The sequence below is a fragment of the Dermacentor albipictus genome, chromosome 8 (genome assembly GCF_038994185.2).
Source record: "Dermacentor albipictus isolate Rhodes 1998 colony chromosome 8, USDA_Dalb.pri_finalv2, whole genome shotgun sequence".
NCBI classification, from domain to species: domain Eukaryota; kingdom Metazoa; phylum Arthropoda; class Arachnida; order Ixodida; family Ixodidae; genus Dermacentor; species Dermacentor albipictus.
Window position 1 is genome coordinate 133296144 of NC_091828.1, and position 13006 is coordinate 133309149.

General features: G+C 44.6%; 1 protein-coding gene across 3 annotated transcripts in view; it reads right to left on the bottom strand.

Moving 5' to 3' along the window:
* Positions 1 to 13006, bottom strand: part of Ent3 (equilibrative nucleoside transporter 3) — a 369995-nt gene that overhangs the window by 333808 nt on the left and 23181 nt on the right. The window lies entirely within an intron of this gene.

Consider the following 13006-nt stretch of genomic DNA (forward strand, 5'->3'; position numbering starts at 1 on the left):
CAGCAGCGTTTCTTCCTCGGGGCGAACGCTGCGCGTCACATCGCATGTAGCCGCCTTACCATGTTGCAGGCATCACAGAATTTGCGTTACGATTGCCGTCGCAAGAATGTATATTACGCTGCAGGACCCTTAGTGCTCCTCTTGTCGCCAACTCGACGAGTTCGTCTATCAGCGAAGCTTCTACCACACTACAACGGTCCTTATCGCGTTCTGCGCCAAGTTGCCTACGAGATGTATGAGATTGCACCGGCAAAACCTTTAGATAAATACCGGAATCGGAACTTAATAATCGCTGGAGACTTCAATATTTCCAGCATTCACGGGTGTTAGTTGACCCACTGATCTGAAACAATCTGCTGGCAACGATGATGGCGTACAAGCCCGTATCAAACTGTGTATGTTTCCTACAAACGTGTAACCAGTGCTCCATCTTGAACCTTGTGCTCGGCTCGTCTGGCTTCAGCAACTGAGCAGGTGGAGTTCACGAGGCAATTTCTGACCCAGGCTTAGCTTATTTTACGAGTTTCCTTCCCCATAAGTCTCACTCAAAGAACGCCAAATCCACAAATATCAAAAACAATTACGCAGCTAGTGGTTCAAATATTATATTTCATTTGGGAGAATCATTTCTCTCATCTTGTGATGACAACGTTAATACATTGTGGACAAAGTTTAAAACGTGTTGTGAATTTTGAATCCATAATTTTATTCCTGATAAAGTTAAACATAGGCCGGGATAACCTATAAATTAAGACAGAAATGTTAATTTACAACACAGAATTAAACGCTATGGTAAACAAACACGTGATAAAACATTTATATTGAACTTAGCGCTTGATTTAGAGACAAAGTTGCAAGAATCAAGGGAGCGCTATTTCTCTATTAAGCTTCGCCGCTTCGTGAAAGAAAATTCCTCCACATCTTAGCAATTTCTGTCCCACAAGAATTCTAACAAAGTAAATCAAATTTCTGCACCAGGCTGCGTGCTTACGGATAAAATAATAGCCCACACAATCAATACCTTTCTTTTTCAAAGTGTTTTACGAGGTCAGCCTCACGTGTCGAAGTATCCGATGACACTGAAAATGTTAAGAGCATCAGAATTTCTGTTGAAGACGTTACCAAATTTCTATTGTGCTTAGACATTAAAAAATCACTTGGGCCGCATAACATTCCAAATACGTTCCTACAAAAATATTCTGACCAAATGGCTCACCTATTAGTAATAGTTTTTCAGAAGTCCATCGATTCTGCCTCGCTGCCTGATGATGGGCGTATCGCAAGAGTCGTCCCTGTTTTTATGAAGGTTCTCCATTACAAGTCGATAATTATCGTCCTATATGCATAATTTCTAGTTCCTGTCAAATGCTAGAAGCAAATACAGGATAACTCCAGAGATGATCGAAGCTGAAAGGACAAGCAGAGCAGGACGCACATAAACAGCTTGCGTTTCCGAGACGCTGATACTAGTTGTCTAAGTGTTATGTTCTTCGGGCGCATAAAAGTGATGTATGTGAAAAATTATATTTGTTGGAATTTAGCACTCGTACTGCTCGTGTGTGTTTGGGTTTGACTGTCTCGCCCTCCGCGAACTATTGGTCGCTATTTAAATCATGCACCAACAAGCGCAAAAAGCCACGCTGCTGACCCATATAGACAGCATATACTCTACTGAAAATGCCGACCTTTTAAAACACAAGTTGGGCGAATCCTCTCTTTCACTGAGGCTCGTAATCTACGAAACGTTTATCAGACCATCTTTGGAATACTGCAGTGGTGTGCGGGACCCCTTGAAGAAAACTTTAAAAAATGCAAAGGTTAGCTGTGTTAACAAAAGGTTCAAACTACTTGAATCCCCCATGCTCGCCAATCTAGAACTGCTTGCTCAAAGAAGGAAAACTGCACGTCTTGTTAGCTTCTCTGTGCTTTGTAAACCTGGGAATACAGCCACCATAGAGCAACACACCGGTCGAGCCTCGCGTCACCAGCGTAGTCACCGCGTCAAGCCTGCATTCGCGAGAACTAAGCTACACATATTTTCGCTCTTGTTCCTCAGTGAAATGGCGCAAACCACTCTGTGGAATCGCCCATGAATCGAGCGGAGAGAAAACTGTAAATATTATATTTTTTTAGGAAAATAAACTGAAATAAGTGTTTTGTAAATAATCAACTGTTACAGATATCAGTCATCAGATATCTAAGTATTACAGTAAAATTATGCAATCATATGAAGTAAAAGAACGACTTTACCATGCAGGGCTTGGGGACGTGCTAGTTGGTGTTCCGTTGCAAACATCACTTACAGCGTCTACGTATAGACAGATGGAACGAAAGAACGACGAAGACACAGCGCTTGTCTTCGTCGTTCTTTCGGTCCCTCTGCCTATATATGTACGCGCTCTGAGTGACCCTTCATATGGCCCTTCAAAAAAGGTACCAAAGCAACCAGCACACCGCTTACGTCGATGCAGCAAAGCAAAATCATAAAACTTACGTAGTGAACGTCGTGAACGGAGAGGGAAGTATCCCCAACGTCGCGACCATAAAAACAGCGTCCACCGTGGAAGCGGAAGAGATTGCCATTGCCTTCGCCATCATGAATCCCTCCGTCCAAACTATCATAAGCGACTCCAAAAGGGCAATAGTCAACTTTTTGAGAGGCAGCATAGGCGTCTGTGCAGCGCGAGTCGTACGGGACTTTACAAATGAAAATACTGTTGAACTCGTACGGGTCCCTGCCCATTGGGGTAATCAAAGGAATGAGGAGGCGCACTGGGTAGCCCGAGGTCTAATCAACCGGGAGGTGTGCCCCTCAGACTCGGATCCCATGGATGAGGCACCGACGACGTACCACGATATAACAAACTACTACAAGCAAAAAAGGCGAATCTACCCGCCTCCAAACGCAAGCCTCACGCGAGCGCAAGCCTCGATCCTGCGTCGAATCCAAACTAAGTCGTATGCGCATTACAGTGGTACATAACATGTAGAGATGCTGATCTTTCCCCCGCTGAAACACTAGAGAGATTGTCTGGGACTGGAATAATTGCTGTTTACCGATGCAATCGACTGGTAGACAATAAGCGGGTCCCAACAGAATCGGTGATCGCAACTTTTGCTGGAACTTCCTGCCCATCAGAACTAAAGGTGTGGCCCCTTGTGTTCAGAGTTGAACCCCTAGCATCGCGTCCGATTCAATGCCGTAATTGCTGGTGATACGGCCATAGTATGGCAGGGTGTAAATCAGGACAAGCTGTTGCGCATGTGGGGAAGAACACGCTCAAAGTGATTGTAGTGCCCAAGAAGGGCGATGCTGTCTCTTTGATGGAAATCATCCAGCCAATTATTTAAACTGTTCTGTTAGGGCTCAAGAATTACAAGTAATTGAAATAATTGATCAACGACGCTGCTCTAGGATGGAGGCCATAAGCATTGTGAAAGAAAGGGCATCTGGCTATGCGGGGATAATGCGCAGACAAAATCTTACCACGGACCGATCACTTACTGCAACTATAGAGGCCGCTGTGGAAAAGGCAGTTACAAAAGCTATGGAAAGGTTGGCAATGAGCCTTGGTGGATGCATCTCACAAGCCATTTCTAGTCATTTATCTCATTTGATGCAAACTACCTGCCCAGCTCCTGTAAAAACGCAAACAGTTGATCCTGAGCACCAAACTAACCATAAAAGATCAGATGCCAATCCCTGCAATAATGATATTGAACTTTCAACTCCCTCTTCTGCGGGCCCAAAAACTTGTAATATGATTAATGCAGATTTGGAGATGACAGAGGTGGAACAAAATGCTCGAGCATATAAAAGAACCATGTCTTCTATTAGTGAAGACTCCTCCCCCGGTCCTCACTCATAAGCTAAGCAAAGTCAGTCCAGTGTTGTGCTAAAGGAGAACATTCTACAGAAGGCAGTTTCGACTGCGGCACTTTCCAGAAAATAGGATCACTAAAAGTGCTTTAGTGGAACTGCCGCTCTTTATATTCTGCTTCAGTAGATTTAACTTGTCTAACTTCTCCACTTAATCCTGATTTAATTATGTTACAAGAAACGCGGCTAAATCCTGAAAAATCTTTTCAAATGAAATTCTACAGATCATTTCGATTAGACCGTCCTACAAGAGGTGGCGGATTAATTACATTTATCTCATCTAAAATTTGCCATAAGGCTAACATTTCATTTCAACTTTCTACTCCAGAGTGTGAAATTCTAGCGATAGAGCTGGTTCTCCCGGGATGTTGTCCCTTTACCGTAGTTAATGCATATTTTCCATCTGGCGTACATGACACTAGTACACTGGATAGTGTTATTAACTCTTGTGGACATGACATTGTAATCACAGGTGATTTCAATTCTCACCATATCTCATCGGGCTTAAGAACAGATTTGTGCGGCACCCGATTGTGGAACTGGTCGTTGGACAATCGACTAACGTGTGTAAACTCCGCATCTATTACGTTTGTGAGAGGCCGATGTTACTCTTCACTAGATCTTACATTCTGTGGCCCGAGTCTCTCCGTAACTTCTTGGTCGACTATTGGTTGTTCGACAAGCAGTGATCACCTTCCAATAGTAGTTGACGTTGCACGTCCTGTAACAGTTATGAGTGACCAGGTTCGAACTTTCATAAATTACAACATTTTTTAAAAATGCTTACGAAATGTTCTTTCATCTCTGTCTCATGTGCCTACAGAACAAAAAACCACGATTATCTGTTCCGCTTCGGAAAGTTCTAAAAAAAAGGCTCAATTTGAGATTAGATTGAATAAAAGAACTTCTTACAGTCCTTGGTGGAATGAAGAATGCACTCGAGACTACAGAAAGAGAAAAGCTGCTTGGAAAAAATTATTGCATAACCAGAGTCCCAAAAATTGAAGTGACTACAATTTTTTTCAAGCTGTTTTTAAACATATAGTTTCTAAAGCCAAAGATGAATTCGACTGTAAGCATTTTGATTTCTTTTCTAACAATAAAAATAAGCGTGCATTGTTCCGTTTTCTCCGCGGTAGAAAAGTTATTCCGTGTCAAAGTAATATTGGCTCGATAATCTTAGGTAGCGAGGAAATGAAACAATCACTAGAAGAAATTGCGAAGGGATTAGAAATTAGATTTTCTTCTGTCTTGCCAAGTTGTTCTCGCTTACGAAGGGCATGAGATGATTTTACAGAAATCTTCATGTTAGAATTGGCTGAAATCTTGGAGCGACTTCCAGATTCAGCTCCCGGTGTGGATGGGGTAACATCTACTATGATTAGAATTTTATTTAAGGAAGCTTCTGATGACCTTTTAGCTATTGTAAATTACTCAATTCGGTTCTCATGGATTCCGTCTGCGTGGAAAATTGCTAAAGTCATCCCTATTCTTAAAAATCATGGGGAAGGATATACAATAGATAATATTAGGCCAATTGCGCTAACTTCAGATTTGGTTAAATTAATGGAAATAATTCTATATGCCCGTATGATTAAAGTTATACAGAACAAAGACTTGCTTAGCCCCTGCCAAATTGGATTCCGACCATTATGTTCAATTTGGCATGCTCACGTGGACTTAGAAAGTGGAATAAAATTAGCACGGCGACAGAGGAAAATAGGTGCTCTTGTGACATTAGACATTTCCGAAGCCTACGACAGTGTAGAACACTTAATTTTATTAGATATATTGCTAAATCTACATATTCCAATTTTTTTTTTCAAACAGGATTGGTGAATTTTAAATGGAAGAACATTTTACTGTTGTCTAAGAGGCGTTCCTTCGAGTATATACAATCAATCACATCATGGACACCACTGGATTCCCCACGGAAATTTGAGGTGCTGATATTCTGTCCATGTTGTTATTGATTCACTGACATCTCTATGAATTGAATATTTTCTATATCTGATTGCTGTTATGTGAGCCACCAAAGGAAGAACCGGCATTATAGGTCCACTCAGGGATGCTCGCGCTAATGCGTCTGCCATTTCATTTAAATGTAAGCCACAATGTCCAGGTACCCATAATAGTTTTAGAATTCCGAGAGGCTCTTGTCACTTCGTCCTCTTCACCGTCGACGACCTTGTCCTCTCTTTCCACCGTAACAATATAATCGTTATGATGCTTCCCGCTAAAATCATTAGTTACATCAGCGCTTCTTCTATTTTTTTTTCATAAAAAGACAGATGCAGCCGATCCGACGGTTCACCAAACTCTCCAATTGACCTTTGCGACTCTCCCCCGTCGGCTAGCGTTCGCGCCTATTCTACGATAGTTGGGGAGAGTACCATCTGGGTGGAACCTCACGAAGGAAGTCGAAGGAACACTGAAAGACGCCTGATAACGTGACAGATGCAGGGACGGAGCGTCTACTACTTCTCCATCCGAACATTGAGGGGCCTTAATCGGAACGGCAGCGACGCGCGCTCAGACACACATGTGACGCAAGCAGTCGTACCATGTGAGTGGCGCCTCACGACGGAAGTCGGAAGAACACTGAAAGACGCGTGATAACGTTACAAATGCAGGGACGGAGCGTCTACCACTTCTTCGTCCGAACATTGAGGGGCCTTAATCGGAACGGCAGCGACGCGCGCTCAGGCACACATATGCACATGTGGTCAAGCAGTTGTGCCATCTGAGTGGCGCCTCACGACGGAAGTCGGAAGAGCACTGAAAGACGCGTGATAACGTGACAGATGCAGGGACGGAGCGTCTACCACTTCTTCATCCGAACATTAAGGGGCCTTAATCGGAACGGCAGCGACACGCGCTCAGGTACACGTGTGGCGCAAGCAGTCGTACCATCTGAGTGGCGCCTCACGACGGAAATCGGAGGAACACTGGAAGACGCATGATAAGGTGACAGATGCAGGGACAGAGCGTCTACCACTTCTTCATCCGAACATTAAGGGGCCTTAATTGGAACGGCAGCGACGCGCGCTCAGACACTCATGTGACGCAAGCAGTCGTACCATCTGAGTGGCGCCTCACGAAGAAAGTCGGAAGAACACTCAAAAGACGCGTGACAGAGAGAGAGAGAAGAAACTTTATAATAAAGTGAAAGCATTTATGTGCTTGGGGCCCTCAGTCCAGGGCCCCAATGGCTGTCGCTATCGCTCGTGCTCGTCGTATCAGGGCTAGCCAGACCTGAGGCTCGGAGCAACGGAGGATCGCCTCCCACTGCGCATATGTTGGTTGGGGGGATTGTAGAAGAGGGATGGCCTGAAGTGGTTTTTGGCGCTCAATCGTGACGTGGAACGTCGTCGGTGGTGCACCGCACCCTGGGCAGGTGGTGGTATATAAGGTTGAGGAGAGCTTGTTGAGAAGGAGTAGGTTCGGATATGAGTTGGTTTGAAGCCGTCTCAGGGATACGGCTTCATTCCGGGAGAAGGATTTGGGAGGAGGTTGATATTGCAAGCGCCCTAGTCTTTAAAAGTCTAGAGTGTCCCGGTATGTGTTGGGCAAATTCTGGGAGGCTTGATATGGGTTGCTCGCCTCACTGCCAGGCGCCCGGCACACGTGATAATGTGACAGATGCAGGGACGGAGCGTCTACCACTACTTCATCTGAACATTGAGGGGCCTTAATCGGAACGGCAGCGACACGCGCTCAGGCAGACGTGTGACGTAAGCAGTCGTACCATCTGAGTGGCGCCTCACAAAGGAAGTCGGAAGAACACTGAAAGAGGCGTGAAAACGTGACAGATGCAGGGACGGAGCGTCTACCACTTCTTCATCCGAACATTGAGGGGCCTCAATCGGAACGGCACGCGCTCAGGCACGATGGATGGATGGATGGATGGATGGATGGATGGATGGATGGATGGATGGATGGATGGATGGATGGATGGATGGATGGATGGATGGATGGATGGATGGATGGATGGATGGATGGATGGATGGATGGATGGATGGATGGATGGATGGATGGATGGATGGATGGATGGATGGATGGATGGATGGATGGATGGATGGATAGACGGACGGACGGACGGACGGATGGATGGATGGATGGATGGATGGATGGATGGATGGATGGATGGATGGATGGATGGATGGATGGATGGATGGATGGATGGATGGATGGATAGATGGATGGATGGATGGATGTTTTGAGCAACCCCTTCGGAACGGGGCGGTGGGTTGCGCCACCAAGCTCTTGCTGTTATACTGCCTAATCTCCTACCTAGGTTAAACAATAAAAAAAGAAAAAACACGTACAATCTAGGTAGCGTCGCATCGCGGCCACTCAATGAACTAAGGTGCACCAACAGCTCCCATTGGGGCGCGAGTGATTGTGCTGACATTGAAAAAATAGAGGAGGCGATGCTCATATGGACACCTAAGTATTCGTAACAGGCAACGGGAGCTAAAGAATACTATTTATATCATAGCAAGCAGGAGTAGTGTTATTCGTATCAGATACAGCTGGCATGACGTCACGTACAGCGAGCGCCCCTCGCGGCAGCGGCGCGCAGCTGCAGCATGGAGGATTCGCTGGGACGATCGCGACGAGCCGAGTTGGGGCCCCGCTTTTCCACAGCTGGTACGACGTCACACATAGATCACGCTAAAGGTCAATGGTGGATTCTCCGGGACGACGGCCAAGAGCGGAAACCTCGAGCAGTATTGCTTTCGCAATAAAAAGCCGCACTGCTGAAGATGGCATCATCGCTGGTCGGTAGTTTCGTCCGAGTCAGTTACTCCTGTTCTAGTGACCAGGCATGGTAGAAAGCAAGCCAAAACCTGCATGACATGAAGACGTCAATCGATAGGCATGTGTCCCATCACGCTCTTTCCATGCCCACTGACGTAGCGCGGCTGTGTGCTCGCTTTTAAGACAGGGTTGGTTGATGTTCCTGGTAATGCGGCTGTGCCGATGAACGCGGGTGCACTCCGATAAAGAAAGCATCGTGCTTCAAAAAAAATGGCTGTGGCTTAGCTAAGGTTAAGCCCAGGATGCGAAGCATACTAGCCTTTATTTTAGTTGTTGAACCACTGTTTAGCCTGGTGAACTGCTCTTGCTTGGCTATATTTGGTTCGGCTAGACGAAGAAACAACTCATGCGTTACTCTGCTTCGCCTTCAAGAGTGGAACGCGACAGCGTTCCCGTCGACCCGCCAAGGGGTGCAAGACAACGGACTACGGCGCAGCGACTACGCGCCCCGCATTGGACGCGGTGAGCGTCGAGCAACGCAGCGTTCGGCGCGGCAACGAAATGTGCGCCTGAGCAAGCGACGCACGCCTGAGCCTTAGAAACAGCTCGTTGCTAAGGCAACACCGCATTCACTAGACGCGCTTTTGTACCGCTTTGAAGCATCGTACTCGTGGCTCAGTGGTAGCGTCTCCGTCTCACACTCCGGAGACCCTGGTTCGATTCCCACCCAGACCATCTTGCAAGAGTTGAGCCAAAGCCACCTAGAAACAAGCACAGCTGCTTATATACCGCCGCGAGCGACGGCGCGAGTTGGAGCCCCGTTTCTCCTCTGTCGTGACGTCACGGTGTCACGTGGTATGGCATGGGGTCAAAAGCCATTGAAGGCGACACCGCCGCGCCTAAGGAGCTGGGTTGAGCTCTCGTAATATGCTTCGCATAAAAAAGCCGCACTGCTGAAGATGGCATCGTCGCTGGTCGGTAGACTCGTCCGGGTCTGTTACTCCTGTTTTAGTGACCAGGCGTGGTAGAAGGCAAGACAAACCCTGGATAACATGAAGACGTCGATCCTTAGCGATGTGTCCCATCGCGCTGCTTCCATGCCCACTCTCACTGCATAAACGACAAAACGATGATATAGCCAGACAAGATCTATGGGGGTAAATGTTCAGGGAGGGGACTTGGCAGTGTAGTCTCGTAATCGTAACTTCGATGTTTCTAGTGGAACACTATTCGTTGTTCCAAGAAAAATTGAGATGCGCGAAATTACATGTTGACAAGGATGACTTGGTAAAGTTATTTCTAGTAGAACATTTTCTGAATTTGCGCCGCAGTGGTGAAAGCAGATGTAGGTAAAATGGGGATTACATGACCATGGCGGGTTGCTACTGCGAGTACATATGCGTATTCATTTAAGGCTAGACCTTTACGGTCTAGCACCCACACTAAACGAAGGAGATGCAAATTCCTTGGGAGGATACAATAGACTGTTTCTAATGAAAATCACAATTTGGACATTGTTGAAGAGCAGACAGACCATCAGTTAATATTACGGCTGATGACAGAGACGATGGTAATTTGCGTAAAGCTAAGAAAATTTCCAATAATTCCGTCTGACAAATTAGTGTGAATTCAGGTCGCCGAATGGAAAAAGACCAATTTATATATGGTGATACAATGTCCACACCTGCCTTCTATTCACAGACGGAAGCATCAGTTGCCATAACGGTTTTTTGTATCCAGGTATGTAAGGTTGTCTATCAGTACACCATTCAGAGATTGATGAGGCAGATCTTTAGCATTGTTTAGAAAAATATCATTAAATTCAATTTTAGCAGCGGGAACAGAGAAATTTAGTAAGACCACCTCGCACACATGAACATTTAATGTGTCGAATAGTTTTTGTACGAAAACAACTTGAGGGCACCGTGAGCGAAACCACTGATGTTTAAGAAATGAGGCCGATTCAATAATGAAAACATATTGTGACCTCATCTGTGGAGGTGCACATGTCTTTAGGAACGTTTTTACTGTTGGTATATGAAATCGCATGAAAAGAGAAGGCACGCGTGGTTCTTGATATTCGCGACAAATTTAGAAAGCCCAAGACATAAACGTAGTGACTCTTGTTCTAATAGAACTAGAGGCCGAATTTTGTATGTGAGTCCGCCAGAAAACAAAACGCAGCTGAACTCTATTATCGTGCGAACGTACATGTAATATATCATAATGAAGGCATGCCGGCGCAATCCTGATCGATTGCTGCTAAGCCTTTGCAGCATTCCTACTGCGCATGCTCCCTTTGACGTTATGTACTTTATATGCGGACTCCCATTAAGCTTGTCGGTGTACATGACACCCAAATATTTCAGTGAATTTCCCTCTTCAGTGAATTTCACTCTCTTGTCGATAAAGAATCGAAATTTGCACAGGAACGCTTTAAGGGAAAATTAGTATAGCGCTTTTTTGTGATATAAAAAGTGAGATTAGTGCCATCAAGCCTCAATTCAAGGGTACCCACATATGACTGTAGCGTTTAGTACCATGCGTGTATATCTACCGATGCAGCAAAAAGAGCAATGTAATCGGCGTATACGTACACCAGCACATCCTGTTGCAAATGTACAGCACTCAGTAAAACATTAAATAGCAATGGCGATAGGACTGATCCTAAGGGTGGACCTCATAACTGCTTATACATTAATGAAGACTATCCGCGTTGAGAGAAGTAAAAGTCCCTGCTACTTAGGAATTCATAAACCCACGCAACAAAATAATTTGGCAGACCTGCGTTTTGAAGTGCCTTCGTTGGGCTTACATACTCTAAGCTGTCCTACGCTTTGATGACATCCAAAGTGACCAGGGCAGCATGTTTTTTTCTGACATCGAGCTAGTTGAATTCGACTTTCTAGGTCGACATGAGCACACCAGATCAAGCGCCCACGTCTGAAGCCAATTCGGCATGTGCTCAAAGTCATGTTTTCTATCAGCCAATTGTCTACGCGGTCGTGTAAGATTCTTTCGATGAGTTTTACTAGGTTTTATGTAAGGAATACCGGGCTAATATCACCTAAGACGTAACCAGGACCTTGCTTTTCTAATAATGGGATTACTATTGCAAGTCTCCATTGCGGAGGAATCCATGAATTTTTAATAGAATGTTTTCATTCTTCGTTCATTCTTCCAGGCAACAGTTATGGTGTGGAACACATTACCATCAACTTCGTCCTTTTTACGTACTAATGTGTGATTTGTTACCATGTCTTTCTTTGCATTTCGTTGTACACTATCCTCTCCTGCTTGGACCCTTTGTCCGCAGTGTTGTATTAAATAAACGAAATAATATAAATATTGATAAATTTCACTTTTTCAGCATTTTTGATAGACAAATATATTTGAATGCATTCACATCCTGTTCCAGCTTTATTTTCATATTGTTTTGTATAATTTTAGCGCATAATTAGGATGTGAGAAAATCATATTGTACGTAAACTGTTGCTGTATATGGCTCCATAAATCTGAAGATATCTGAATATAATGATAACCGACATGGTTACCATGATTTTTCACAGTAGTTAACGCTATTGTAATTTGCGAAAGTGTACATATAGGTGTAATCTGCTGTCAAACCTGTCAGGGGGGGGGGGGGAGGGGAGGGTGGTGCTGAGACCTTTGGCAGGCCTTTAGTATCAACCTACCCTCACGTGAATGAACGAGCAATAAAATGCAACTTGAAAGGACGCAGTTCCTGGTAAGTAATCTTTAAAGCTAGATGTAAACAAATAAAACGGGTAATGAATGCAAAATTCATATATATTTTCAACATTTATGATGTTGTATGATTCGAATGTCTGCTTACTGGGGGCCAAGTCGTTCAGATGTCCAATTCGACGAACAGCTTTCTTTTGTAGAAGCAGAAGCTTTCGTTAGCATGTCTGAGTTGTCAACTCGATAAGACTACAGTAATTTATTCGTGAAGCAAAAAGCTCACAATAAATTTTAAGCTTCATTTTATCATGGCAAGGGTATGCGACAATGAAAAACTGCAATTGCAGCGAATGTAAAATTTTCACATAAGAGTTCTACTTGTGAATCCTGTGTAAGGCCAGGTGTGAACGTTGTCCCCAAATATTGTGCGTTTCGACAATATCAATTTCTTGTCCACAGCACCGTATGGACTATGACCTAAACCCACACACTGACTCCTATTAGATAAGATTTTATAGGGTTTAGAGGTTTGTCCTTATCGTGGTATGCGAATAGTTTATCAGTTAATTTTTCTGATCAAGCGAATGGACGGCTTCACAAAAGTCAATAAACAGGCCAAGAGTTGCTGATTCTCCATCAATGTTATTTAACATCCCA